The sequence below is a fragment of the Vulpes vulpes genome, chromosome 12 (assembly GCF_048418805.1).
Source record: "Vulpes vulpes isolate BD-2025 chromosome 12, VulVul3, whole genome shotgun sequence".
In the NCBI taxonomy this organism is placed as follows: Eukaryota; Metazoa; Chordata; class Mammalia; order Carnivora; family Canidae; genus Vulpes; species Vulpes vulpes.
The window spans coordinates 60,406,115-60,413,031 of NC_132791.1; the positions used below are offsets into that span (position 1 = coordinate 60,406,115).

General features: G+C 38.6%; 1 long non-coding RNA gene across 1 annotated transcript; it reads right to left on the bottom strand.

The window, feature by feature from the left end:
• Positions 1-1,231: 1,231 nt before the first annotated feature.
• On the bottom strand, positions 1,232-4,162 carry LOC140594592 (uncharacterized). Its single transcript, XR_011995592.1, has 3 exons — positions 4,054-4,162; positions 3,102-3,294; positions 1,232-1,370 (listed from the first exon to the last, which is right to left on the bottom strand). It is a non-coding gene; the product is annotated as an uncharacterized lncRNA (long non-coding RNA).
• Between the last annotated feature and the right edge of the window lie 2,755 nt (positions 4,163-6,917).

Sequence of the window (6,917 nt, forward strand, 5' to 3'; positions counted from 1 at the left end):
AATGCCCTATGTGATGGTGTTTGAAAGTGTGGTCCTGGGAGGAGGTTGTTCAGGCCATGATGGTGGAGTTCTCATGAGCAGGATTAGTGCCTTATAAAGAGAGACTCCACAGAGAGATCCCTAGCCCCATCCACTATGTCAGAACACAGAGAGAATGTGCTGGCCATGACCCAGGAAGAGGGCCCTCACCACATGTGACCTTACTGGCACCTAGATCTTGGACTTCCCAGCCTCTAGAGCTGTGGGAGGTAAATTTGTGTTGTTAATTACCCCCCCCCCCCTTTGTGTGCTATTGTGTTACAGCAGCCCAAATGAAAGAAGACAGGGACTGTGGACGTCTTGGCTTGTTAATAATTTGGTCCCTTAAAAATCATATTATCTAAAGACTTGTACATTACTTTGAAAAGAGTGTGGGCTCTGTGTAGGAGAAAGGTGGAGGAGTAAGTTTCATTTCCCATAACAGGGCAGTCAGCATTACCAGCCTTGAATAATCCACTTAACACAACTGAGTCTGCACTGCCTGGCCCACCCTTCTTGGCAGTTGGAGGAAATCTCAGCACACCCTCCCCAAGCATTTCATCCAAACACATTTTATTTGTAAGATGCAATATGGTAAACACAAGTTTCTCCATCTTGTGATTTCCATGATTTTTTTAGTCCCTCTTAGAGAATAGTGCCCTAGGCAAGCCTGCCTGGTCTTTCCTTAATTAGCCCCTGTTCCTGACAATACATCTATAGAAAAGAGAATCTTGTATATCAGGTGTTTCCTGTTTCCAGTACCAGAAAGTCATTACTTGATTGCATATGTATTTGCAAACTTGTAGAAGAAGGATGATCAAAAGTTTTTTGACTGCCTAGTTCTTCAATTAAGAAAGGAATCCTCTTTGGTTTTCTTTTTTCTTTTTAAAAATTCAAATCTCCACTTTATTATTTCTTTCAACTAGGAAAGCCTACTTTTATCTCCTTCCCTACCCTAGATAGGCATACCCAACCTACCTATATATTAAACATGTAAATGTGAAGTTTGAGAATTTTAGGGGAGGATTACTGTTTGGGCAAAGAAGACATCATTTAATTTCAAAATTCACTCCAAGGTGACATGTAGCCCTCTGATCCACCGCCTGGATATATGGTTTCTAGGTACATATAAAGCTCAATGATATTTTAATGTTATTAACAATAACAGAAAAGACTCAGGCATTTGTAATGAAGGAATTTCGGTTATATTTATTTCCAGGGAACCCCTACCCATTTGTCTTAGTAACATTTAAAATTGTTCAACAGAGGGATTCCTGGGTGGCTCCATCAGTAGATCATGAGTCTTGATCATGGAGTCATGAGTTCGAGTCCCACAACAGGAGTAGAGATTACTTAAAAAAGAAAGAAAAAATGTACAACAAAAATTCTTCCAACTTTTATTTTATAGTAATATTCAAACTTTTTTTTCTGGTGGCTGAATCTTTTTTAAATTTCAATTATGAAGACATCCTATTGAATTTTAAATAAAGTTTGGAAAAAGAATTAATAATTGCTGAATGTAGGTTGCAGCTACATAGGTTTTAAAGTTACTCTCTGCTTAAGTATGTTTAGACAGCTTTTCTAAAAAATTACATGATAGTGGGAAAAAATGTTTGACTTAAAATTTAATTTTCTTTAGACATATCAGGAAAAATCCTTTTGGTTTAAAAAAATCTTAAATTCTACTTTAAAAATAATTTTCAGATGTGCTTTACTAATTTCATGTAAGTCCTTGTCACATTTTTAATGAAGCTGCTAAAATGCTTCATAAGCTGATATGCTAATGTAGCACTATGTTAAGTTATTGTGGTACTTAACTCCACACTTTATCTGATGGCATGGACTATCAGGCCCAGCTACACTCAGTTTCTTTGTGAATTGCCCACTGCTGGGTTCTTGGCCATGGTTTCAGAGCTGGCCAGGAAGCTGCTGGCCTAAGAACAGACAGGGGATGAGGTTAAGACAGGATCTGAGGTTGTCTGACCAGTTAGCACATCCCTACATTAAGAATGTTGGTTGTCTACTCTGGGCTGGCCACTGTTCTAGGTGCTGGAGTACAGAGGTGAGCAGACCCCAAAATTCTCCAGGGAACTTACTTTTCTAGTAAACAATAAAAAAACAAAGATAATCATCATTGCTGTTAGAGCAGAAAACTGAAATCTTGTCATAGTGATGAAGATGTGATGAAAGGGCTCTCTGTGTGTTTTTTTTTTTGTTTAATAAAAGTTTAATTTATTCATAGCATATCACGTCACTTTATTTTTAAAAGAGGTATAGTTAATACTGTTTCAGATATACAATATAGTGAGTCAGCAACTCTGTGCGTTAAGCTATGCTCACTATAAATGTAGATCACTAAGCAATGCTGTAATAATAACATTGACAATGGTGTTTTAAATTTTCTTTGCATTTTATTCATAGTCTTTGCTTTTCCAAACGAACTAGTTGAGTTAGCCAGGATGTAAACATTCATACTCTTAAAAATCCAGGTTCCAGGGGCAGCTAGGTGGCTTAGTTGGTTAAGTGTCTGCCTTTGGCTCAGGCTTAATCCTGGGGTCCTGGGATCGGGCCCCATGTCATCAGGCTCCCTGCTTATCAGGAAGTCTGCTTCTCCCTCTCCTCCTACCACTCCCTGCTCATGTTCTCTCTTGTACATGTACACGTTCTCTCTCTCTCTTTTGTAAATGGGTGAAATCTAAACAAACAAACAAATCCAGAGTCCACTTGTAGAGTGGTAATGGAAAAGCAGAAAGCAGAGGGAAATAGAATGAATCTTCCCACAGTGATAATTTTTATTCCTGTTACAAATAACTTTTTTTTAAAGAAAACTCTGTTACATACATCTTGAAGTTACCAAAATGAAATCATATAGCCCAAGTGTCTATGGTAGTAAACATGGATATTACATAAATATACAAATCACTGATGAATAAAAATGAAAATATTTGATCTACTTTGTTTTCTATTAAACAATAAAAACAAAAATAAATGCAGGAATGGGAGTCATAAAAGGATGTTTAAGGAGCTGTAGTCTTTGTAGAATGGTTAAATGACTCTAACTACCCAAAATAAGAATTACTTACCTTTTAGCTCTTCGATGAAAATCAGCTCATCTAGCAGGAATGCCCATGTTGAGCCTTATAATTCCAATTAGACCTGTGCACAGCAGAGCTGCAGGGTTTCCTGAGATGGGTGCCACCACCATGAGGGAAATGAATGCAAAACAGTGTCTACCCTTCAGGTCATTGCTGCAATTAGCCTTGCTCTCATCAGGACCTGTTTGGAAAGGATTAATGTTTTAATGTTTATAAATGGTTACTATGATTTTACTGTGCGCTCTGAGCCACGAGTTACTGAGTCCATTTCACCAGAAAATACTGTTGTTGCACTAATCTCAAGAGCCAGGTAGAGGGGCAATGCTCTTGGCTAGAGACCCAGCATGGTGTGGGGAGGGTCTGTTACTGGCAGTGCTCAGTCATTTGGTCACAGTGTTTTACAACCGCACACAGGGAGCAAATCAAGCCAGGAGCCACCTCCTCAGAGGCCTGCAGAGGTTCTGTTGAAATCCATTAATCCTTTCCCCAGAAGGGCAAGTGGAGACAAAAATGAAGCAAAGTGTGGGACTGGTGAAATCTGATAAGCACCTCTATTTTGTTTACATCTCAAGTGGCTTAGGAATGCAGAGTTTTTCTGAGGCTCTAACAAAGAAACCAAGAAACCGCAGTAGCTTTAGAGGTTGATTGTGAATATGTGGGTTTCTCTTTGGTCACTTTAGAAGGTTCGCATTGTTTGATTTGAAAACTCAATAGTCCTTGTAAGTTTTTAAAAACAAAATTCTCCTTCCACCTGTGTCCTCAATAGAAATCAGATAAAGGCTCTTCTCCTCTAGAGTTCACGTACCATTTTCAAGAGGAAATGATCTAATCTGGTAATATAAATAAAACCTAAATCAACAGACCTCAACAGCCCACTGAGATTTAAATACAGGTCTTCTGTGCATCCAGCTATGGTTAATGAGAAAAGAAAGACGAGTACCAGGAGCCCAGCCCTGAGCCAAATCAGGAAATCAAGGAAGTTTGTTTTCGGCATCTTGCAGGTTTCACTGTGGGCATTTTTACTTTCCTTCCTCACGATCCCATCCGTGCTCTGCTCTCCCCTGGCTCCCTGCCTCCCAGATAAACATGCACACGTTTCATCCAACCCCTTGGCATCTGCTCGGTTTCTCTTCTCAACTCGCTGCTTTCAACCCTGCTCAGTCATTAAGTAATAATTCACCTTTGAACAGATAATGACACACAGAGGGACTCCATGGAGATGTGAGGTTCAAGATAGAAGCTTCTAGCGGAGTGGGCAGGTGAGTGGTGAGTTGGGAACTCTCGGGAAGGCCGATCCACCTGCTGCCACCTCCTCAGCCTGGCACGGGCCTATCCCCTTTCTCTCTTGTTGCCACCGCAGACGTGGGGTTTGCTAACTGAGATCACTGATTTTTTTCCTTTCTTTCATTTACCTCTATGTTCCAAAATCCTCAGAAAGCTGGAAAGCATTTCAAACTAGCAATTGTGGATGTAAATAACTGAAAACAATAATGTAAAAATAGAGCTGGCTGCTCCCAGTGTGTTTTCCAGAGCTGCGGCCTTGACACGATTTGCCAGCTGGTTGGAAATGCGAGGCCTTGGGCCCAGCCCTCACCCACTGGATCAGGATGCACGGAGATTCCAGGTTATTCGCATACTTATCTAAGTCTACGAAGTACTGCCCTGTCTCTCAGTACTTACCCACTAGCTACGTAGGAATCGCGGACACTTTCTTCCTAATGGAAAATGCCATGGTGACGTGGAGACTGCTTTTCCCACTTAGCCTTCAAAGAACGATTTAGGGAAGAAATATTAACGTCGAATAGTCAGGTTGAAGAACGTTCTGATTTTGTTCACCTGGGCATTTTTGGCCTATGGAGAAGGAGTATGCTCTTATCAGATGGTGGTAAATTTGGAGGGAACAGATTTTAATGTGAGGATAAGATAGATTTATAGTCAGAAGAATTTTCACAGTTGGGAGGTAGGGGCTTCAGGAGGTGTTGTGGGCTATAAACAAAGTGAATGAATGAAAAGGAATTACTTAGAAATCCAGCCTTGGACTATGTAACCTCTTCATGGTGTTGGAGAAGTCCAGGTTATTCATGTGAGTTATTTCAAAAGATCTTTTGATTTGTGGACCATGTTTTTCAATGATGGCACCCGATTTGGTTCTGACCACAGTGGTAGTGGCTTGAGTAGAGTTACAAAGGATTTTATTACAGGAAGATGCACCATTATCAGATTTAAGACTGTGTTACTGATAAAAGCCTATGAAATACACCGCCAGGGAACATTATGTTTTAGGTCATGCTGATCTACTGACAGCAAACTAGACAGTGATGAAAATAGTAGGTGGGATCCAGGACCATGTTTGCACTATCTGCATCACCCTCGCCCTAGTATTTGCTACAATCTAAAGAAGAATGCGTTTGTACTTTGGTCATTTGCTGCTGAATATACCTTATCACAGCATCAATTTTTCTTGTGTTTTATAAGTTACATAATGCTACTGTATAGAACTGGACTCACCTTTTTAATTTTATCACTAAGCATATTTTAAGATATTTTGAAAGATTGTTTTCCAACTTGTAAACATGCATGATTAAAAATGTGCCTTTTCATTTTAAATTTTTAAATTTAAGTGTAATTAATATACAGTGTTATATAAGTTTGAAGTGTATAACATAATGATTTAATGATTCTTTACATTTCTCTAGGCTCCTCAAGATAAATATACTCTTAATCCTCTTTATTTCCTCCATCCTCCTATCCTCCTCTACTCTGGCACCTCAATCTGTTCTCTGTATTTAAGAGATTGTTTTTGTTTGGATGTCTGTCTCTCTTTGTTTGTTCACTTGTTTGTTTCTTAAATTCCACATATGAATGAAATCAGATGGTATTTGTCTTTCTCTGACTGAATTATTTCACTTAGCACTATAACAGAACAGGTTCTGTTCACATTGATGCAAATGGCAAAATTTCATTCTTTTTTATGGTTGAGTAGTATTCCATGATATATATTTATGATTTGCCAGCTGGTTGGAAATGCAAGGCCTTGGGTATATATGTATGTATGTTTATATGTGTGTGTGCGCACACACACACACACACACCACCTCTTCTTTATCCATCATCTGTTGTTAGACACTTGGGTTGCTTCTATATCTTAGGTATGGTAAATCCTAGAGCACTAAACATAGGGGTGCATATATCTTTTTGAAGTAGTGTCTTTGTTTTCTTTGGGTAAATATCCAGTAGTGGAATTACTGAGTCATATAGCAGTTTCATTTTTAATTTTTTGAAGAACCTCTATACTGTTTTCAATAGTGGCTGTACTAGTTTGCATTCCCACCAATAGCACAGAAGATTTCCTTTTTCTCCACATCCTGGCCAACACTTGCTATTTCTTGTGTTTTTGATGTTAGCCATTTTGACAGGTGTGAGGTGATACCTCATTGTGGTTTGAGTTTGCATTCCCTGATGATAAGTGATATTGAGCATCTCTTCATGTGTCTGTTGGCCATCTGGATGTCTTCTTTGGAGAAATGTCTATTCAGTTCCCACGGCCATTTTTAATTGGATTATTTATTTTTTTTGGTGTTGGATCATTATAAGTTCTTTATATATTTTTGGATAGTAAAGCCTTAGTGGATATATCATTTGCAAATATCTTCTTCCATTCAGTAGTTTACCTTTTTGTTTTGTTGGTTTCTGTATAGAAATATGAAGTTAAAAAATACTAATTTTTAAGAGCATTCCTAACTTTAAAAAGTATAAAAAAATAATAGATGAGTAGCTATTTGGAAATCTGGTTTGTTTGGTAGA